The 24137-nt window shown below is 47.8% G+C and overlaps 1 protein-coding gene across 2 annotated transcripts in view; it reads right to left on the bottom strand.

The window, feature by feature from the left end:
• Positions 1–24137, bottom strand: part of LOC121575531 (disks large-associated protein 4-like) — a 250935-nt gene that overhangs the window by 91240 nt on the left and 135558 nt on the right. For both annotated transcript variants that reach the window (XM_041888691.2, XM_041888692.2), the window contains exon 3: positions 292–340. The gene's annotated coding sequence lies outside the window, so the exon portion shown is untranslated. The remainder of the gene's footprint in view (positions 1–291; positions 341–24137) is intronic.

Genomic DNA, 24137 nt, shown 5'->3' with positions numbered 1-24137 from the left:
CGCCGCCCTATGGGCCTCCCAATCACGGCCGGATTGTGATACAGCCTGGAATTGAAAAAGGGTCTGTAGTGACGCCTCTAGCACTGAAATGCAGTGCCTTAGACCGCTGCGCCACTCGGGACGAGGATGACCAAAGCAAAGAAAGCTCCAATAATTAGAACATGTTGATACTGGACTGTGTTTGAACTCTATTGATCTGCATTTGAGACGGGGTTCCTATGATCTTCAATCAGGACATTCATCCATTCATTCGTTCATCCATTCATCCATTCATTCAACCCAGGTACTTACATTGGTAGCTCATTCTTCGGGAGCCAAGGTCTCGATAGGAAGGAGTTTCCTGTCAAAGAAAAAGAGAACAATTATAGGCTTAGTAATGTAAAGGGAATAACTAATGTAACTTAGGTAAACGCTGTGCCAAATCCCTGAATAACACACGCACATACGCATGCACGCACGCACGCAGGCACACACACACACACACACACACACACACACACACACACACACACACACACACACACACACACACACACACACACACACACACACACACACACACACACACACACACACACACACACACACACACACACACACACACACACACACACACACACACACACACACACACACCTGACTTCTTAGCCAACATGTCACGAACGTCGGAAGGAGCGGACCAATACGCAGCGCGTGGAGTGAACATGATGACTTTATTTATAAAGCAACCACGTAAAAACAACAAAAGACGATAGTGAAGTCCTAACGTAACAATACACTGAACTTGGAACAATAACCCACAAATCAAAGGTGAAAACTGACAGTTTAAATATGGCTCCCAATCAGAGATAACGAGCCGACAGCTGACACTCGTTACCTCCGATTGGGAGTCATTGACTACAACATACAACCACCTAGAAAAACAACCCACAGACCTGCAAACATAGAAATACACCCGACAGAACTACCAACCTAGAAAAACACCCAAATCCCCAACAAAACAACATACACTCTAGCTCACATACAAAAGTCCTAGAGCCAGAGTGTCACAGTACCCCCCCCTAAAGGTGCGCACTCCGGGCGCACCAGCATACGCTCTAGGGGAGGGTCTGGGTGGGCGTCTGTCCACGGTGGTGGCTCTGGCCCCGGTCGTGATCCCCACCCCACCACAGTCACAAACTGCTTAGTAGGCAGTACCGGACTAAGGGACAGCACCTGACTAAGGGGCAGCACCGGACTGAGGGGCAGATCCTGGCTGGCTGGCTCAGGCGGATCCTGGCTGGACGGCTCTGGCGGATCCTGGCTGGCGGAAGGCTCTGGCTGATCCTGTCTGGCAGAAGGCTCTGGCTGATCCTGTCTGGCAGAAGGCTCTGGCTGATCCTGTCTGGCAGAAGGCTCTGGCTGATCCTGTCTGGCAGAAGGCTCTGGCTGATCCTGTCTGGCAGAAGGCTCTGGCTGATCCTGTCTGGCAGAAGGCTCTGGCTGATCCTGTCTGGCAGAAGGCTCTGGCTGATCCTGTCTGGCAGAAGGCTCTGGCTGATCCTGTCTGGCGGAAGGCTCTGGCTGATCCTGTCTGGCGGAAGGCTCTGGCGGCGTTGGGCAGACGGGCAGTTCAGACGGCGTTGGGCAGACGGACAGTTCAGGCCCCGTTGGGCAGACGGGCAGTTCAGACGGCGTTGGGCAGATGGACAGTTCAGACGGCGTTGGGCAGACGGACAGTTCAGACGGCGTTGGGCAGACGGACAGTTCAGGCCCCGTTGGGCAGACGGCAGACTCTGGCCGTCTGAGGCGCATCGTAGGCCTGGTGCGTGGTGCCGGAACAGGAGGTACCGGGCTGAGGACACGCATCTCAGGGCTAGTGCGGAGAGAAGCAACAGGGCTTGCTTGACCCTGGGAACGCACATGACGCCTAGTGCGGGGAGCCGGAACAGGGCATGCTGGACCCTGGGGACTCCCATAACGCCTAGTGCGGGGAGCCGGAACAGGGCATGCTGGACCCTGGGGACTCCCATAACGCCTAGTGCGGGGAGCCGGAACAGGGCATGCTGGACCCTGGGGACTCCCATAACGCCTAGTGCGGAGAGCAGGAACAGGCCGGGCGGGGCTGGCGACGCGCACCGTATCCCTGGTGCGAGTGGCCGGAACAGGCCGGGCCGGGCTGGCGAGCGCACCGTATCCCTGGTGCGTGGAGTAGGAACAGGCCGGGCTGGGCTGGCGACGCGCACCGTATCCCTGGTGCGAGTGGCCGGAACAGGCCGGGCCGGGTTGGCGAGCGCACCGTATCCCTGGTGCGTGGAGTAGGAACAGGCCGGGCTGGGCTGGCGACGCGCACCGTATCCCTGGTGCGAGTGGCCGGAACAGGCCGGGCCGGGTTGGCGGCGCACCGTATCCCTGGTGCGAGGAGTAGGAACAGGCCGGGCTGGGCTGGCGACGCGCACCGTATCCCTGGTGCGAGTGGCCGGAACAGGCCGGGCCGGGTTGGCGAAGCGCACCGTATCCCTGGTGCGAGGAGTAGGAACAGGCCGGGCTGGGCTGGCGACGCGCACCGTATCCTTAGTGCGAGGGACCGGAACAGGCCGTACCGCACGGGGAACACACACTACTGGCTGCACCACGGGACTAGGAACGGGCCGGACCGAACTGGTTACACACCCCAGTACCTCACGCCGTGCCTCAACACTTTCCTTCCCTGCTTTACCCAGTTGCCCCCCTTGACCTGGTAGCCCACTGAATCCGTCCCTTCTCTGCCTCCGTCAGCCCCCTTAACCTGGCAGCCCTCTGACTCTGCCTTGTGGCAGCCTCCTGCTGCTCCGATCGCCCAAGCCATGTGCCCCCCCAAAAAATTTCTTGGGGTTGCCTCTCGTCCTTCCGACGATGATGGCCCTGCTGATGCCGTTGCTCCTCTCGCCGTCGCCTCTCCACCGTCTCGTTCCATGGTCGGCGATCCATACCATCTAGGATCTCCTCCCAAGTCCAGGACCCTTTACCTTCCACCAGTTCCTTCCATGTCCAGACCCTTTGTTCCTGGACGCGCTGCTTGGTTCCTTTATGGTGGGTTATTCTGTCACGAACGTCGGAAGGAGCGGACCAATACGCAGCGCGTGGAGTGAACATGATGACTTTATTTATAAAGCAACCACGTAAAAACAACAAAAGACGATAGTGAAGTCCTAACGTAACAATACACTGAACTTGGAACAATAACCCACAAATCAAAGGTGAAAACTGACAGTTTAAATATGGCTCCCAATCAGAGATAACGAGCCGACAGCTGACACTCGTTACCTCCGATTGGGAGTCATTGACTACAACATACAACCACCTAGAAAAACAACCCACAGACCTGCAAACATAGAAATACACCCGACAGAACTACCAACCTAGAAAAACACCCAAATCCCCAACAAAACAACATACACTCTAGCTCACATACAAAAGTCCTAGAGCCAGAGTGTCACACAACATTGAGTTATATAATCTGATCCTAGACCAGTCCATAAGGCCTTCCCACACTGTATGTCGGATTTTACCAAAGTAAAATCTTGATATCAATCTGGCCAAATTGTACGATTTGCTTCAGTTCTACCGTCACATTCTGTGAATGGCTTGTGAGGCTACGTCAACCGCATCAGTGTATTTGACATACAGTATATAAGTGCCAGCACCAGCAGCGCAAGCCTCCCAAGTGAGTTTGGAAAAACTGAAAGTATGCATCTTAGAAATAGTTTTGACATAGAAACTTTATATGTCTGAACTCCGAATCGAATAGGCTTCCGAAAAATAACATGGTAGAATGTTAATTTTCATTGCCGATTTTGTGCATTTATCAAAATCCCATCATGTAGTTTGATTTCAGATGTGTCATGTAAACAAGATTATTAGGGAAATTATTCTTGTTGCAAAGTATGTAAACGTTTAGATCAAACTATTATGTTAATCTGACTATTCACAACAATCGTATTATTGCGTGCATACTCAGTGCCGGCCGTGTTCCTATTGGTCAGTCACTGGGATCGGCTCATAACACCAGCCACACTACACGATAAAGCCTAAATCTGACACTATCAGAACTTTGTCTGAGCCTACGACTGCAAATAGTGGTACGTCATCGGCAGACCTAGACCCTGTCACATTGACCGAGCCAAGATGTCCGTCAATCGTTTACGTTCTAAGAATTTGCCCAAAACGTGGACATTTTGTCTGGGACGGCAAAATCGTGGCATAAGATGGCTAAAATCATCTGTGCCTTTAGGGGCATCTTCTGCTCAGGAGTACCAAGCCAACAAGCCAAAGTAGCGGCATGCGATGCGGTTCCACCTTGTACTGTACTGTACTTCTCTGGTCTGCCACTCATCTTTCTCCCTCTGTGTACCTGACAGAGGACGAAGGCAGCGACTCGCTTCACAACATTTCAATAACAATCCCATCCTCATCCATATTAAAAGCTGTTGCGTAACAACTTATACGTTTGTTACAGGTTGTCAATGCATTGGGTTATGGTTTTTGCTGGCTCAGATTCCTCTCAAGACCCAAATGACAACAGCAGCAGGGTGCTTTCACACCTGGGCTTGACCGGGACTTTGGGTGTACTGTGTGTTCTTATACATTATGCAAGAGTGTGTGCGTGTTGTGTGTGTGTGTGTGTGTGTGTGTGTGTGTGTGTGTGTGTGTGTGTAGCCATGCACAAAGGATGTGCCACAGTGGATAGAAGTCGAGGTAAGGGCACTGCAGCCTTAGTTAGTGTGTGTTTGTGTGCGTGCGTGCGAGACTCTGACCACCATACACTGCTCCCTGACCCTGAACTGACAAGTGTGTGAGTTCATGCCAAACTCCATCCTCCTTATAGAGAGAAAGAAACTCCTGGGCCAAGGGGATAAGAAAGAATTTATGATATATTTATGATACTTTCCTCTTTTTTCGGACAGAGCTTGGTGATTTGTGACCCCCTTTCTCCATCCTCATACAAAATATAGGATTTATACTTCAACAGAGAGAGCAAGAGTTCATAGATTGAGCCTCTTGCCCTCTTCCCCACATCCACTTTGGCATGTGCCTTTTGAAAATCAAGAGAAACGGGTTTAATGCTTCAAACTGCATAGAACATCACTTTCTTCAAAGCTCTGATGCTATATTCCTCCTTGCCCACTCTCACCTCACGTATACAACACACATAGAAGAGCATATTTTCCACTCCTTCATATGGAAAAATATTAAATGTTTTATGCTTTGTTTCTTCCATCTCCCTCTCATGAACCTTTGTAGTGTGTCTTTGATTTTTTTGGGTAGAGCAGTGCTTGATGCTCCTTGTACAAGCGCACATGCACACACGCACACACACCCGCCAACATCACATACACACACCCTCTAATGCCATCTCTGACAGAGAGACTCTGAGGCAGCTCTCCCTGTGTAGTTGAAACATTAGCCTCTGCCCTCGGGCCACGGTAAGCTCTTATTTCATTTATTTAACCTTTATTTAACCAGGAAAGGCTCATTGAGATTTGAAATCTCTTTTTCAAGAGCGTCCTGGCCAAGATAGGCAGCACCAAGTCATTACACAAGTCATTACACAAGCTCTGCCCAGATGAGCCCTCCACTCACCAGAGCTGCCTTCGCTGGGACCTACTATGGGCCTGGATCAGTGAGTCCCAACAGGGCCTAGCCATGTCCAAACCCCAGACTGTAGTCCAAGAACAACCAGAGAGGGGCATTATAATTTGATAGTCCAAACTGAACTCCCTTTGCTAAGCTAACCCATCCCCAGTCAGCTGGCTTCAACCCCAGTCTAAAGGCCCATAACCCAGGCCCAACCTGGCGGACAAAAGCCAAGACTCCCATATAGTTACCAAGCCCAAGCTTAGTCTACAAAACATTACACTGTACCTGTCCAACATAGTTAAGTAAAACAATTGTTAAAAAGGTATATACCAGCCTAAACCTGTATCAGAGACCCCATCTCACCTTCCTACTAGATATCAACGTGTTATAGCTGGTCAAACAAGGGTTAAATAACGATCCCTTAACACCCAGCATGCCAGTCCAAACCCCATCTGTAAGTCTCATACTGTGTACCCAGTCCCATCTCACCCCCACCTTCCCAGGGTTCCTAGACTTTAACATACTGTACCTGGTCAAATAAGCGTTAAATAACAAAACCCCAGCCATACAGTAAGTCTCATACTGTATGTCCCAGACCCTGATTTCCCTGGGTTCCTAGACACCAACATACTGTTGTCAAAAAAGGAAACCTAACACCAAACCCTATCCATAAGTCTCATACTGTGTATCCCAGCCCAAGCCTCAACTTGCCCACCTTCCCTGGGTTCCTATTAACATACCTGGTCAAATAAGGGTTAAATAACTAAGCCGAACACCAAACCCCAGCCATACAGTAAGTCTCATATTGTGTATCCCAGCCCCATCTCGACTCCACCTTTGCTGGGTTTCTAGACATCCATAGCAGGGCTGGATGGCTCAGCAGGAGAAAGTCACAGCAGATTCAGAGTCAGAGAGGGGAGCTAATTGAGCTAAGGGACACAGACCAAGCAGCACAGACTGGCTAGAGAGGAGAAAATGCTTGTGTTATGAAGAAGTGGATTAAATCAGATAATGATCATTAATGATGATGGTTGACGATGTCGTCCATTCTCATTCATCCACTATGTGCATCCGACGCACTTACAGTTATAAACTTTGTACCCATTTAAGGATGGCATGAAAATCATCTATTTTAGCTGTGGAGAAAGAGGAGGTCCATTGGATGTTAGGCACGATACATTAATGTCGGCTAAGTGGACTTGAATAGCATTAATGTCGGCGAAGTGGACTTGAATAGGAGGAAGCAGACAAATTAATGGCAGTTTATGGAGTATGGCAGTTTAAGTAGAAGCATGGGGAGTAATGTTCAACAGAATTCATCCTCTTCTTTTAGCCCACTGCAGATGGATTTGAAGTTGCACACAGGCACTAGAAAACAAACACGCACAACAATGCACACAACACACGCAGGCACATAGAAACACAAACACACACACACACACACACTGGGGTTGTGGAGTGTGAAAGTAAGATAAACGAGAGAAAGCATTAGTAAGCAAATTGAGGCATCAGTGGGTGAAAGGCTTTTTGATTAGGCTCTTGATTTAGGAAATGCATAATGAATGTCAACTCACTTTTGGGCATACATTTGTCTCCCAGAGTGAGCGTGTGTGTGGGGTGGGAGTCCTCACTAATGGAAAATGGCTTTACTGAGCAACAATAACAATGCATCTGTTGGAACTTTTGCATGGGTGATTCCAACTGAGCGATGATAATTAAGAGCTGAGTTAATTTCAGAGCACGAAGGAAAATCTTATAACTAAGGAAATACATTGCCATTTTGTCTGCAAAAAGCCCTCTTTCTTCAAGAAAATGTGATCATTTTCAAACTTTCAGACTAAGGTTTCTGATGTGTATTCAAACAGAAGTGTGCAGACATTAGCTCGCCGGAAAATCAATCAAACCAGATGTCCATTCCTGTTGAATGAGGATGTTTTGCTACAAACAAATCTACAGTTAACAAACAGTTCTCCATTCATACCAATCCAACATTCCTACCATAAAACAGCAAGCATCCCACTTCTGACATCACATTTCACTTAATGGATAGATAGATTGTGTATTAGTAATGTGGCCATCTAGCTTATATGACCCTTTAATCTAATATGTGTGTCTCTGTAGAAATCTTTATGGCACATCTGTCTGTCTCTGTTTGTGTGTGTGTGTGTGTGTGTGTTTGTGTGTGTGTGTGACCCAGGGTGTTTACAAAGTCTTAAGGCTTAACTGAGTTAGCTGAAAAACAGCTTGTAGTCTGTTCATGTTTAACCCTTCCTCCCCTGTACAAAAACACACACACACTACCAAAAAAATGTGTGCATTAATTCATGCACACAAACACACACACAGACCATCCATTTCCGTCCTTATGTAATCCGTGCCAAGCCCAACTCTTTTTACCAGAACTGACATAAAATATTTTGTGATGTGGACCTCTAACGTTAAATAGTGTATCTGCGGTGGAAGTAGAACTCCATGGTTATATGATCAAAGCGACATCATTAAGGACCTCTGTCCGTTGCATTATGCACGAGTGCATAAGTTAAAGTCCATTAAAGTCTGCACCACTGTATCAGGTGACTGGGGGTTTGCAAACTGGCACTGACACAGCTGTTTGGGTTACCAGCATCGGGCAACACTATGTTCAGCTAAACCAGGGGTGGGCAAACATGTCTACGAAGGCCGGAGTGGGTGCAGGTTTTTTGCTCCATCCAAGCAATACAGTTGATTCTACTCATCATCTAATCATGGTGTTCAATCAAGGCTTTTGATCAGAAGAGTCAGACAATATAAACATAAATGAGGTGGAGCTTTAGGTGTTGAACCCAATTTTGGTGTGAATTCACAGGGCAGCCGGAATACAACGCTGAACCCACACAAGGAGGATCCCACTGCTGACACCACCGTAGCAAAGCTACTGGAATCAAAGCAAGGCAATGCTCCAAAGCCGAGCATGCTATAATTATGCTAATAGAATTGAATGTTGGCAGGGTTGTAGCTACAATCGCTATGGTCACTACAATACTGAACATACAGTATGTGCGTATACAAGACAATAAAATGCCATCCTTAATTTTTATAAAGCATTTGACCACATTCAATATCTTCTATTTCCCCTGCAGGTAACCTATATGCCCAACTGTCTGAGCAGAAAGCTACCTAACAAATGCCTGATTGAATGTACAGTTAGGGTCCTCAAGTACTGTAGAAGCTAACGGCAGTGAAAAGACAACACTGGGCGGACTTGGGGGGGATTGATAGGGACTTTAACCGTTAAGTCTGTCCTCTCTCTCTCTCTCTCTCTCTCTCTCTCTCTCTCTCTCTCTCTCTCTCTCTCTCTCTCTCTCTCTCTCTCTCTCATTCTCTCTCTCTCTCTCTCTCTCTCTTAAATATCTTGAAAACTTGATTGCTAACATTCAAAACATTAAAATCAACAATGGACTAATGAAACAAATACCAAAAGAGAGTTTTTGAGTGGAGTTTACCTTTAACTCTGAGAGTTTATGCAGGTCTTCACATCTCAATTCAAACCCTTATGATATGAAGCCTAACTACTGAGAGTGCTGACAACTATAGTTGTCTGTCACACACTTTAGGTAGGAACCTGCTAAAAAGTAAATATACACTACCGTTAAAAATTTGGGGTCACTTAGAAATGTCCTTGTTTTCCATGAAAACATACATGAAATGAGTTTGAATAGGAAATATAGCAAAATGCATAGGAAATGTAGTCATTGACATAAATAATATAAATAATAATTGTGTCCTTCAAACTTTGCTTTCGTCAAAGAATCCTCCATTTGCAGCAATTACAGCCTTGCAGACCTTTGACATTCTAGTTGTCAATTTGTTGAGGTAATCTGAAGAGATTTTACCCCATGCTTCCTGAAGCACCTCCCACAAGTTGGATTGGCTTGATGGGCACTTCTTACGTACCATACGGTTAAGCTACTCCCACAACAGCTCAATAGGGTTGAGATCCGGTGACTGTGCTGGCCACTCCATTATAGACAGAATACCAGCTGACTGCTTCTTCCCTAAATAGTTCTTGCATAGTTTGGAGCTGTGCTTTGGGTCATTGTCCTGTTGTAGGAGGATATTGGCTCCAATCAAGCGCCGTCCACAGGGTATGGCATTGCGTTGCAAAATGGAGTGATAGCCTTCCTTCTTCAAGATCCCTTTTACCCTGTACAAATCTCCCACTTTATCACCACCAAAGCACCCCCAGACCATCACATTCCCTCCACCATGCTTGACAGATGGCATCAAGCACTCCTCCAGTATCTTTTCATTTGGTCTGCGTCTCACAAATGTTCGTCTTTGTGATCCGATCACCTCAAACTCTGTATATATACAGTGCAATCGGAAAGTATTCAGACCCCTTGACTTTTTCCACATTTTGTTACGTTACAGCCTTATTCTAAAATGGATTATATAAAAATAATCCTCATCAATCTACACACAATACCCATAATGACGAAGCGAAACAGGTTTTTATACTGTACATTTTAGCAAATTTATAAAAAATAAAACCAAATATACCTTATTTACATCAGTATTCAGATCCTTTGCTATGAGACTCGAAATTGAGCTCAGGTGCACCCTGTTTCCATTGATCATCCTTGAGATGTTTCTACAACTTGATTGAAGTCCACCTGTGGTAAATTCAATTGATTGGACATGATTTGGAAAGACAGATATCTGTCTATATAAGGTCCCAGAGTTGACAATGCATGTCAGAGCAAAAACCAAGCCATGAGGTCGAAGAAATTGTCCGTAAACCTCAGAGACAGGATTATGTTGAGGCACAGATCTGGGGAAGGGTACCAAAAAATGTCTGCAGCATTGAAGGTCCCCAAGAACACAGTGGCCTCCATTATTCTTAAATGGGAAATGTTTGGAACCACCAAGACTCTTCCTAGAGCTGGCTGCCTGGCCAAACAGGGAGGTGACCAAGAACCTGATGGTCACTCTGACAGAGCTCCAGAGTTCCTCTGTGGAGATTGGAGAACCTTCCAGAAGGACCACCATCTCTGCAGCACTCCACCAATCAGGCCTTTATGGTTGAGTGGCCAGATGGAAGCAACTCCTCAGTAAAAGGAACATGACAGCCCACTTGGAGTTTGCCAAAAGGCACCTAAAGGACTCTCAGACCATGAGAAACAAGATTCTCTGGTCTGATGAAACCAAGATTGAACTCTTTGGCCTGAATGCCAAGCGTCACGTCTGGAGGAAACCTGGCACCATCCCTACGCTGAAGCATGGTCCTGGCAGCAACATGCTGTGGGGATGTTTTTCAGAGTCAGGGACAGGGAGACTAGTCAGGATCGAGGGAAAGATGAATGGAGCAAAGTACAGAGAGATCCTGCTCCAGAGCGCTCAGGACCTCAGACTGGGGCGAAGGTTCACCTTCCAACAGGATAATGACCGTAAGCACACAGCCAAGACAACAAAGGAGTGGCTTCGGGACAAGTCTCTGAATGTCCTTGAGTGGCCCAGCCAGAGCCCAGACTTGAACCCAATCGAACATCTCTGGAGAGACCTGTAAATAGCTGTGCTGTGACGCTCCCCATCCAATCTGACAGAGCTTGAGAGGATCTGCAGAGAAGAATGGGAGAAACTCCCCAAATACAGGTGTGACAAGCTTGTAGCGTGATACCCAAGAAGACTTGAGGCAGTAATCGCTGCCAAAGGTGCTTCAACAAAGTACTGAGTAAAGGGTCTGAATACTTATGTAAAGGTATTATTTCACTTTTTATTTAATCAATTTTAGAATAAAGATGCAACGTAACAAAATGTGGAAAAAGTCAAGGGGTCTGAATAATTTCCGAATGCTCTGTACAATATGTATGAGTTGGAGGCCGACAGCTAAATGTGTACTCTACAGTCAGAGACACCAGATGGCTAATATAAACGCAACGAGGAGAAGAGATCTGGTCCAAATCCTGAACTAGTTCTCTATCTTCTCCTTTATGTTTTTAGGACAGCACGACCTGAACCCACCACCCAGAATACATTTATTTCAAAGAAACAAATAGCACATTCATGGCCCACACTCGAACCCCTCCGCAGAATAACTTGAAGTCAAAATGAGAAAAGGAATAACTTGTGTTATGAGAGAGATATAAAACAGGAATGCTTTGTGGAGGATTGGCAACAAGAGGGAGTGAGAGCTCGTACGGGGGGGGGGGGGGTTCAGAACTTGCTAGCATTTCTTAAAAACAAAGTTAGAGCGCAATTCCTCAAAAAACAACATTTTCAAAAAACTTTCTCCTGAGTACTGTACGGCACAGCCTGAAAGAGTATAAATTCATTACTCGGGAGCGGTGTGTCTGTTATATGTTTGATCCTCCCTCTCTGTATTGGTCCTTTGAACTTCCTCATTGCTGAGCGAGGAGGCAGAGTGTTATTTAGTTTAGCGAAAGAGGGAGCCGGAGATACAAAAGAGGGCAAACCCTGACTCCTTAGGGCTCCAAAGCCTTGCTTCGAAAAACAAACCCTGACTCCTTAGGGCTCCAAAGCCTTGCTTCGAAAAACAAACCCTGACTCCTTAGGGCTCCAAAGCCTTGCTTCGAAAAACAAACCCTGACTCCTTAGGGCTCCAAAGCCTTGCTTCGAAAAACAAACCCTGACTTCTTAGGGCTCCAAAGCATTGCTTAGAAATACAACCCTGACTCCTTAGGGCTCCAAAGCCTTGCTTAGAAAAACAGAACGTGTGTTACAAAACCCTCTCAAACCGCGTTTGGCAAGCCAAAGTCGGAACACACACTTAGAACTTTAATGAGTTGCTCTGCGTACAGAAATAAAGTATTTAGTAACTAAACAGACTGTGGGGGTGAAGTGTTCATGCTAGACTGGTTAAATTGGTTGTTTTAATTGCAAGGCCAGCTTTTCAGTCCACCTAGTCTCGCTATTCATCTAGATGTATTCAGACTAGATTAGATCAATCATTAGACGTGTTCACCTGTCCTTGGTGTAGGAGTTGGGCGGATATACTTCAGATACAAATAATATTGCTTGTCAATGTCGTTCTTGATGGCCACTGTCAAGGTTTAAGGACCAGTTATACTCAAGGGTTCTATTCAACCCTGAGAGAGCTTTTAAAATTGAGTAATTGTGTGTTTGTGTTTGTTTGTGTTTGTGTGTGTGCGCGCGCGTCTGTTGAGTGAGTCAATATTCTATGTGTCAGATTATTCTTCATTGTATTTCTTTTTAATTATTTGATTGAGACAAAAACATGAACCATTCATGACTTAGTTATTATGACATGGAGAAGCTATGAGAAGGTCAGATGAGACACACAGACTCTATATAAATCCACTCCCACAGCAATTCGGTATAAAGCTGGCCAAACCGTGCATTATTTTACACACACACACACACACACACACACACACACACACACACACACACACACACACACACACACACACACACACACACACACACACACACACACACACACACACACACACACACACACACACACACACACACACACACACACACACAGCATCTGCCTGCTGCTGCACCATAAACCTGATGAAACTGAAATAAAGACAGTCATTTGATTCTCTGGTTAAATGTATTATACACACACTGAATAGCAGAGAGTCTAGAGGCACCTGTACTGTATGCCTCACATTAACACTAAAATAGTTTATGTTATTGTAGGCTATCTGGTTATTCTTGGAGAAAGTTATATTTCGAAATCCCTCTGTTAACACCAGGGAAGGGATGGGGGAGCAGCCAAACAATGTCATTTTACTACATATTAAATATCGTATAGGCACTCAATGAGGCAAAGGAATATCACAAAATGTATTACCCAGGAAGTTAGAGGGAAAGCAGAGGGGCAGACAGAAAGATGAAAGGATAGAGGGATAGATGGACATACAGACAGATGGACAGACGGACAGACAGCAGTCTGAATTATTGGAATGCTGACAAGGGCAGCTGTACCCATATGGTACACAGCCTGAGGCCTTTTCTTCCCTTATGTAACGTGGGCAGTGGAACAACAGGTTCAATCTCCCAGTCATGTTCTGTGGCCTCTTGGGAGACGTTTGACACAATCAAGTACAGAGTCACCACCACACAGGAACCTGTTTCCCCCTGCCAACTTGGGAGCAAGGCCGTTACTGTGAATGATGTCATAAACGGACCATTAGTATATCTCACATCCTTTGCCGGACCAACTATAAGGCCTTTCAGTATAGCATTCCATGTCAGTGTCCACTTTAGCCATTATTCCAATGACCCGGTTGCCCTGTTGAGGAGAAAATCAGGTGTCATTAGACACACAAGAGGGCTGCGTGATGGTTTCTCATGGTGACGGCCTACATCCCAAAAGCGTTGTCGTGGTGATGGCAAGCCGGGGCGCTACCGTTCATGCGCCAGCTGTTCTGATCGCTGCCGTGGGGTATTTCGTATTAACGTAATTACCTCACCGGGCCATGATACTCCAACACCAGCATGTCGTCTCTAATTTTCAATTCATGTGGTGTGTTTTTTTAATGTTTTATTTATTTAACTAGGCAAGTCAGTTAAGAACAAATTCTTATTTACAATGACGGCCTACACCGGTCAAACCCGGACGACGCTGGGCCAATTGTGCGCCGCCCTATGGGACTCCCAATCGTGGCCGGTTGTGATACAGCCTGGAATCGAACCAGGGGGTCTGTAGTGACGCCTCAAGCACTGAGATGCAGTGCCTTAGACCGCTGCGCCACTCGGGAGCTGCCTTTGTGTGAGCCGAGCTACAGTCGCGATTATTACGGCCTCTCCTTCCTAAATGGCAGTCGCTGAAAACACTGGAGGCACTTAAGGCCCGAACATTAGGCTTCCTTAGACCTAAATATATGTAACCGAATCAGTCACTTTCAATTCTGGCGTGGAGCAACACATAGACGCGAGGAATACCACAATTATCGCATATACCTTGTGTCTAAATATTGCTGACGGTCCCTACAATGTAGTTCTGGTCATGAATCTCAATACAACATTATCTTTATTGATCCCAGGCAGCTGGGGTGCGCAGCAAAAGCCATACCTCACTTCCCTTTACTCGAATGATATATTTAGCATTGAATATAGTGTCAACTCACTCCTAAGATAGCTAAGAAGTCACAGGCTGCAGCCTAAGGAGGGAAGCAGACCAAGACAAAGAATGATCTCCACTGAAACAAACAACGTGAGTTGGCCGCAGACCAAAACCAGACACCCCAGATTATGTATTTATTTGTTTATTTGTCAGGGATCATGTACAACATGCCACTGCACCAGATTCAGCTAGATAGCTCATTTCCTCTGTATTCCCTGGGAATCTAATATATCAAATCAAATGTTATTGGTCACATACACATATTTAGCAGATGTTAATGCGGGTGTAGCGAAATGCTTGTGTTCCTAGCTCCAACAGTGCAGTAGTATTTAACAATTCAAAACAATAGACACAAATCTAAAAGTAAAAGAAAGGAATTAAGAAATATATAAATATTAGGATGAGCTATGTCGGAATGGCATTGACTAAAATACAGTAGAATACAGTATATACATATGAAATGAGTAAAGCAGTATGTAAACATTATTAAAGTGACTAGTGTTCCATTATTATTATTATGATTCCATGTCTATGTATATAGGGCAGCAGTCTCTAAGGTGCAGGGTTGAGTAACCGGGTGGTAGCCGGCTAGTGATGGCTATTTAACAGTCTGATGGCCTTGAGATAGAAGCTGTTTTTCAGTTTCTCAGTCCCCGCTTTAAAGCACCTGTACTGACCTCGCCTTCTGGATGATAGTGGGGTGAACAGGCCGTGGCTCGGGAGGTTGATGTCCTTGATGATCTTTTTGGCCTTCCTGTGACACCGGGTGCTGTAGATGTCCTGGAGTGCAGGCAGTGTGCCCCAGGTGATGCGCTGGGCAGACTGCACCACCCTCTGGAGGGTCTTAGTGGCCAAGCTGAATTTCTTCAGCCTCCTGAGTTGAAGAGGCGCTGTAACGCCTTCTTCACCACACTGTCTGTGTGGGTGGACCATTTCAGATGGTCATTGATGTGTACTCCGATTTATGGATGGTTGTGAATGGTTGTCAGAGGGCTGCAAGCAGCGGGGATTGGCTACACTGTTTGATACCTCTAGGGATCTGCTTAGAGGGGGGCTGTTTCCTCACGTTCACTAGACAACTCGCTGTGGAGCTGCTGGAAAGTGGGACAAGAACAGACCGTAAAAGCCTATGGGACCACCAAGCACACAGACTACTCTGAGAGAAATCACATTTGATTATCAGCTTTGACGTGCCCATTGTAGCTGCATTTACTGCAGAGGATATCAGTCTAGTTGTAGCCTATTTATTGCCTTACCTCCATAACTTGCTACATTTGCACACACTGTATATATATTTTTTCTGTTGTCTTTTTTGACTTTATGTTTTGTTTTACCCCATATGTAACTCTGTGTTGTTGTTTTTATCGCACTGCTTTGCTTTATCTTGGCCAGGTCGCAGTTGTAAATGAGAACTTGTTCTCAACTGGCTTACCTGGTTAAATAAAGGTGAAATAAAATAAAAATAAAAATGTTTTGGCATCTAACTCCTGTTTTTTAGAGGCCTTAAACTGGTACAGGGGTAGAGGCCTTTGGATATGCTCACCTATAATAAAGTAACCATAAGGCCGACATTATACTCTTCAGGGACATTTGGTGTCCGAAGTGGGATACAATGTTACTTGATGAGAGCATTTCTTCAAAGAGAAAAGCGCTGCTCTTTCTTTGACCTAAAATAGCCATTTAAGCCCATCCTCCTTCTTTCAAAGAGACGGCTTAAAGTAATCACATAGAACGCATGGCCAAGCAGGGGAAGCAGGAGGACAGAAGGGTAGAGAACGAGCCAGAAAGTACAATAGAGCGCGGGTGTGTTTTCCCTGGCACAATAGGGATCCTGATTATCCAAACACACCATTACAATCTGCTCCACTTCTTCCCCAGAACAGGCTGAAGCAGACATCTGGACTGCTCCTCGAGTGCTAGCGCTAATGCTAACATCTGCCTGAGCATTACTGCAACAAGGTTGTTTGAATGAGACGTGGGGCAATGTCAACGGGCAGGTGTTCATCAAGAAGAAAGTGCAATTAAAGCACCCTGGAAATTGATCTAATCACTTAATTTGCCTGTACTGTTTCTCTAAACTGAGGGGGGAAAACTTGAACAGAGTGTGCTTTGAGGATAACACAGTGCCACTGACGCGGCCCGCTACCAAGGACTGTGGGCTCTCCTTCTCCGTGGCCGACGTGAGTAAGACGTTAAAGCGTGTTAACCCTCGCAAGACTGCCGGCCATCCCTAACCGTGTCCTCCGAGCATACGCAGACCAGCTGACTGGAGTGTTTACGGACATATTCAATCTCTCCCTATCCCAGTCTGCTGTCCCCACTTGCTTCAAGTTGTCCACCATTGTTCCTGTACCCAAGAAAGCAATGGTAACTGAACTAAATGACTATCGCCCCGTAGAACTCACTTCTGTCATCATGAAGTGCTTTGAGAGGCTAGTTAAGGATCATATACCTCTACCTTACCTGACACCCTAGACCCACTTCAATTTGCTTACCGCCCCAATAGATCCACAGACGATGCAATCGCCATCGCCATGCACACTGCCCTATCCCATCTGGACAAGAGGAAAACCTATGTAAGAATGCTGTTCAATGACTATAGCACAGCATTCAACACCATAGTAACCTCCAAGCTCATCATTAAGCTCGGGGCCCTGGGTCTGAACCCTGCCCTGTGCAACTGGGTCCTGGACTTCCTGACGGGCCGCCCCAAGGTGGTGAAGGTAGGAAACAACACCTCCACTTCGCTGATCATCAACACAGGTGCCCCACAAGGGTGCATGCTCAGCCCGCTCCTGTACTCCCTGTTCACCCATGACTGCGTGGTCATGCACGCCTCCAACTCAATCATCAAGTTTGCAGACAACACAACAGTAGTAGGCCTGATTACCAACAATGATGAGACAGCCTACAGAGAGGAGGTGAAAGCCCTGGGAGTGTGGTGCCAAAAAAAGAACCTCTCCCTCAATGTCGACAAAACAAAGGAGCTGATCATGGACTTCAGGAAACAGCAGAGGGAGCACGCCCCTATCCATATCGACGGGACCACTGTCGAGCAGGTGGAAAGCTTCAAGTTCCTCGGCGTACACATCACTGACAATCTGAAATTGGACACCCACACAGACAGTGTGGTGAAGAAGGCGCAACAGCGTCTCTTCAACCTCAGGAGGCTGAAGAAATTCAGCTTGGCCACTAAGACCCTACAGAGGGTGGTGCAGTCTGCCCAACGCATCACCGGGGGCACACTGCCTGCACTCCAGGACATCTACAGCACCCGGTGTCACAGGAAGGCCAAAAAGATCATCAAGGACAACAACGACCCGAGCCACTACCTGTTCACCCCACTATCATCCAGAAGGCGAGGTCAGTACAGGTTCATCAAAGCTGGGACCGAGAGACTGAAAAACAGCTTCTATCTCAAGGCCATCAGACTGTTAAATAGCCATCACTAGGAGGCTTCCACCCGGTTACGCAACCCTGCACCTTAGAGGCTGCTGCCCCATATACAGTTGAAGTCTGAAGTTTACATACACCTTAGCCAAATACATTTAAACTCAGTTTTTCACAATTACTGACATTTAATCCTAGTAACAATTCCCTGTCTAACGTCAGTGAGGATCACCACTTTAATTTTAAGAATGTGAAATGTCAGAATAATTAAATGAAATCAAATTTTATTGGCCACATGCGCCGAATACAACAGGTGTAGACATTACAGTGAAATGCTTACTTACAGCCCTTAACCAACAATGCATTTATTTTTTAATAATAAAGTAAAATAAAACAACAACAAAAAAGTGTTGAGAAAAAAAGAGTAGAAGTAAAATAAAATAACAGTAGGGAGACTATATATACAGGGGGGTACCGGTGCAGAGTCAATGTGCGGGGGCACCGGCTAGTTGAGGTAGTTGAGGTAATATGTACATGTGGGTAGAGTTAAAGTGACTATGCATAAATAATTAACAGAGTAGCAGCAGCGTAAAAAGATGGGGTGGGGGTGGGGGTGGGAGGGCAGTGCAAATAGTCCGAGTAGCCATGATTAGCTGTTCAGGAGTCTTATGGCTTGGGGGTAGAAGCTGTTGAGAAGTCTTTTGGACCTAGACTTGGCACTCTGGTACCGCTTGACGTGCGGTAGCAGAGAGAACAGTCTATGACTAGGGTGGCTGGAGTCTTTCACAATTTTGAGGGCCTTCCTCTGACACCGCCTGGTATAGAGGTTCTGGATGGCAGGAAGCTTGGCCCCAGTGATGTACTGGGCCGTACGCACTACCCTCTGTAGTGCCTTGCGGTTGGAGGCCGAGCAGTTGCCAAACCAGGCAGTGATGTAACCAGTCAGGATGCTCTCGATGGTGCAGCTGTAGCATTTTTTGAGGAACTGAGGACCCATGCCAAATCTTTTCAGTCTCCTGAGGGGGAATAGGCTTTGTCGTGCCCTCTTCATGACTGTCTTGGTGTGTTTGGACCATGATAGTTCGTTGGTGATGTGGACACCAAGGAACTTGAAGCTCTCAACCTGTTCCACTACAGCCCTGTCAATGAGAATGGGGGCGTGCTCAGTCCTTTTTTTCCCTGTAGTCCACAATCATCTCCTTTGTCTTGGTCACGTTGAGGGAGAGGTTGTTAGCCTGGCACCACACGGCCAGGTCTCTGACCTCCTCCCTATAGGCTGTCTCATCGTTGTTGGTGATCAGGCCTACCACTGTTGTGTCGTCGGCAAACTTAATGATGGTGTTGGAGTCGTGCCTGGCCATGCAGTCATGGGTGAACAGGGAGTGCAGGAGGGGACTGAGCACGCACCCCTGAGGGGCCCCCGTGTTGAGGATCAGTGTGGCAGATGTGTTGTTACCTACCCTTACCACCTGGGGGCGGCCCGTCAGGAAGTCAATTTTTAAACAACACAATACTAATGTTTTAACTTAGGAAGATTGATGTTGGGTGACTTTATGCCACTCCTGGCACAAAAATTCTAGCAGCTCGGCTTTGTTTGATGGCTTATGACCATCCATCTTCCTCTTGATCACATTCCAGAAGTTTTCAATGGGGTTCAGGTCTGGAGATTGGGCTGGCCATGACAGGGTCTTGATCTGGTGGTCCTCCATCCACACCTTGATTGACCTGGCTGTGTGGCATGGCGCATTGTCCTGCTGGAAAAACCAATCCTCAGAGTTGGGGAACAATGTCAGAGCAAAAGGAAGCACGCTTTCTTCCAGGACAACCTTGTACATGGCTTGATTCCTCTAGGGTCCAATCCTTATGGTCTTTTGCAAACCTCGGCCTGGCTCTTATTTGCTTCTCATTGATGAAGGGATTTTTTCTAGCTTTGCACGACTTCAGCCCTGCCCCTAGGAGCCTGCTTCGAACCGTCCTCGCCGTGCACTTCACCCCAGCTTCCGTTTGCCATTCTTTTTGTAGGTCACTTGATGTCATCCTACGGTTGTTGAGTGACATTCGAATGAGTTGGCGGTCATCCCGGTCAGTAGAGAATCGTTTTCGCCCTCTGCCGGTCCGTAGCTTTGTTGTCCCCAATGTCTGCTGCTTGACCTTGTTCTTATGAACCGCCATCTTTGAAATTTTAAGGTTGGAAGCAACCTGATGCTCACTGTATCCCTCTGCCAGTAAAGCCAGAATTGAACCCTTCTTTTCCTCACTCAAAACTTTCCTTTTCATCTCTTTTGGCATGGTCAATAGTTATTTTTTGATTCATATTACTTTTGAGGTACTATTAGCACTGTTTTTGCCATCCAGCTAGTCCTATTGCAAGAGGATAGTTATGACCACAGCAGTGATTTTTATACTTTTCCTCGTTAAATAAGATTTGGTTCAGGTGATCACCTAATCAGTACCTAATTCAGTAGAATGAGGTGTGCCTGTGTTGGAATTCAACAGACACTGGAATGGAATGGCTGTCACACATAGAGATGCTGATTTAAGAAAAATGTGCAGTGGTCTCTTAATTTTTTCCACAGCTGTATATATATATATATATATATATATATACACACATTACCGTTCAAACGTTTGGGGTCTCTTAGAAATATCCTTGTTTTCGAAAGAAAAGCAAATTTTTTGTCCATTAAAATAACATCAAATTGATCAGAAATACAGTGTAGACATTGTTAATGTTGTAAATGGCTATTGTAGCTGGAAACGGCTGATTTTTTATGGAATATCTACATAGGCGTACAGAGGCCCATTATCAGCAACGTTGTGATGCTAATCCAAGTTTATCATTTTAAAAGGCTAATTGATCATTAGAAAACCCTTTTGCAATTATGTTAGCACAGCTGAAAACTGTTGTGCTGATTAAAGAAGCAATAAAACTGGCCTTCTTGAGTGTCATGAGCCTCTCACTCCACCGGGTTACCACCTTAGTTTTCTTCCACTCTGCTCACCACTCTCTCTACTCAGCCTAACTAGCTCCACCTGTCCCTGCTCTGCTCGGCTCTAATTACTCTGCCAGCTGCGCTGCATTACCCACTAACCTCTCCCAGTATTTAAGGCCCTGTCTTTCAGCTCTCCGGTGTCAGATCGTCTGCAAAGCTCACACCGGGAACCTGTTTGCTCGCGCTTCTGGCTCACCCTGGTTTTGTGACCCCGGACCTGCCTGTTTTTTGGATACTCATCTGCCTCAGGAGATCCAGACCTGCTTCTGCCATTACGACTCCTGACTACTCTTCAATCCCGGTAACTCTGACCAGCCTTCTGCCTTGCTACTACGTATTTTGGATTTCCCTTGAACTGTACTGCTGCCTGGTTTCATTCCGCCCTGTTGTGTCTGTGTCTCCCCCCAGGACTTCTGGACCACCCACCACCGGCTTCATAGGACGATCGCTGCCACTGGGGGCACAGACCCGGCGCATTGGACGGGATCCCTGTTACCCTGGAGCCTTCATTCACTCCCTACTTCCCTTTTCCCTTAAGTTTAATAAACTTTCTGGTGTGACGCAATTGTGGTCCTCTGGTCATCTGTCTGAACCGTGACAGTACGATCTGACCATCATGGACTCAGCGCACACTTCCCCGACATGGAAACCGAAGAACCTGAGCAACCCACCGCCATGCTACGCCTGGAACACACTGAGAGAGAGCTAGGCCGCATGAGCGGCGACATCACCTCTCTGCTTCAGGTCGGCCACCAACAGCATCAGCAGTTCCAGCAGCACCAGCAGCAGTCCCAGCAGCAGCAACAACAACTCGCCATGATCATTCAACTCCTCACCAACCTGACCCCAGCCAGTCTGCCCACCAGCCCTGCCCCCGAGTTACCTGCCCCGGGTCATTGCAGCCGCTGCTCCGGAACCCAAGATTGGAAACCCCGAGCGGTTCAACGGCGATTCAACCCAGGTCCGGCCATTCCTGACTAGCTGCCGACTTCAGTTCTCCTTGCAGCCAAGGACCTTCGCCACGGAGGGGGCTAAGGTTGGGTATGCCATCACTCACCTGACGGGCCGAGCTCGACTCTGGGGAACAGCAGAGTTCGAACGTCAAACCCCCCGCATGTGCAACCTTCGACCTGTTTGCTGAGGAGATGCTGAAGGTGTTTGACCTGGATTCACCAACCGCAGAGGCGTCTCGTGAACTGTTCAGTATTCGACAAGGCAGACGTACAGTCGCAGACCATTCCATCGACTTCCGAACCCTGGCTAGACGAAGTTCTTGGAACACACCATCGTTGGTGGACGCGTTCTTCCATAGTTTGGCTGACTATATCAAGGACGCAGTTGGTCTCCCAGGAACTGCCTTCCACTCTTGATGAAGCCATCGCACTGACTGTCAGGATCGACAGAAGGATACAGACCCGTCGTCGTGAGAGGGGGCGCCAAGGTCCACCTACTACCGGCATTCGGAGAGATCCGACTGGGTTCCTGTCATCTACTGCCACTCACCCAGGTCAGCTTGATCAGTCTGAGCCTATGGAGATTGGGCGAGCCTCTCTCACTCCTGCAGAGCGCCAGCGACGCCTCACCTCAAACCTCTGCCTCTATTGTGGAGGTGATGGACATCGTGTGGTAACCTGCCCTTTAAAGGGCCGAAGCTCACCGGGCATAGGGGGAGTCCGGTTGAGTTCAATGACCATCCAGTCCTCCGACCGCAAACCCCTGCTGCAAGTTCACCTCCGCCTCTCTGACTCAACTCACACCCTGGCTGCTCTGGTGGATTCTGGCGCCGAAGCCAACATAATGGACATCAAGCTGGCACGCCAACTGGGACTGGAGAACCTCCGTTTGACACCTCCTATTCCTGCCCGGGCACTGGACGGACACTTACTCGGATCGGTCACTCATGTCACGGCCCCCGGTCTCGATGGGTCTGTCCGGGAAACCATCAAGAAACTATCCAGTTTCACCTGCTCCCCTCTCCAGGCCAACCCCTCATCCTGGGTTACCCATGGCTCCGCCGGCACAACCCTCAGCTCGACTGGGTGACTGGGGTGATCAGGGAGTGGGGAGAGGACTGCCACCGAACCTGCCTGCTTGCTGCCGCACTACCCCCTCGGCCAGTACCTACTAACTCCGCGCCTGACCTCACCTGGACCCCAGCAGCCGACAAAGCCTTCAGTACCCTCAAGGTGAGGTTCACCTCCGCTCCCATCCTCCAGATGCCTGATGTGTACCGGCCTGGATCACGCAACACCAAGCCAGACGCCCTCTCCCGTCAATTCCAGAAGGATGACTCCCCCTCCAAGGACCCTGTGTCGATTCTGCCGAGTCCCTGCATCGTTGCAGCTCTGACCTGGGCTGTTGAGGAACAGGTGCTGGAGGCTCTCCGTAACCAGCCAGGTCCCAGCACTTGCCCAGCTGACCGCCTTTTGTCCCCGAAGACCTGAGGTCCCAGGTCATTCAGTGGGGACATGACTCCCGCCTAGCTTGTCACTCCTGGCTCCACCCGCACTTACAACCTGCTCGCCCAGAGGTTCTGGTGGCCCTCTCTGAGGAAGGATGTACGGGAATTCGTCCAAGCCTGCCCCATCTGCAACCAACACAAGTCGTCCTGCCAGCCCCCAGCCGGATTGCTGCAGCCCCTGCCTGTGCCCAGACGTCCCCTGGTCTCACATCGCCCCTTGACTTTGTCACGGGGCTGCCTAATTCCCTGAGGGTGCACCCCACTTTCCATGTGTCTAAGATTAAGCCCATCCATGAGAGTCCGCTGGTCCCTGCTGCGCCTGGTCCTCCTCCTCCACGGCTCGTCGATGGTGGTCTGGTTTACACCGTCCGCCGCCTGCTTCGGTCCAGACGGAGGGGTAGGGGTCTCCAGTACCTCATTGACTGGGAGGGCTATGGACCTGAGGAAAGGACCTGGGTGCCAGCTAGTCGGATTGTGGATAGGACTCTCATCACCGCTTTCCACCAACGGCATCCGGATCAACCTGCAATCCGTAGGGGCCGCCCCAGAGGGGTCCCTAACCGTCCTGCCCGCTCGGCTTCCTGTCCTGTGCCTG

Source organism: Coregonus clupeaformis, chromosome 10 (assembly GCF_020615455.1).
Source record: "Coregonus clupeaformis isolate EN_2021a chromosome 10, ASM2061545v1, whole genome shotgun sequence".
NCBI lineage: Eukaryota > Metazoa > Chordata > Actinopteri > Salmoniformes > Salmonidae > Coregonus > Coregonus clupeaformis.
The sequence above is the reverse complement of the archived record's forward strand: the minus strand, read 5'-3'. Positions and strand labels throughout refer to the sequence as shown.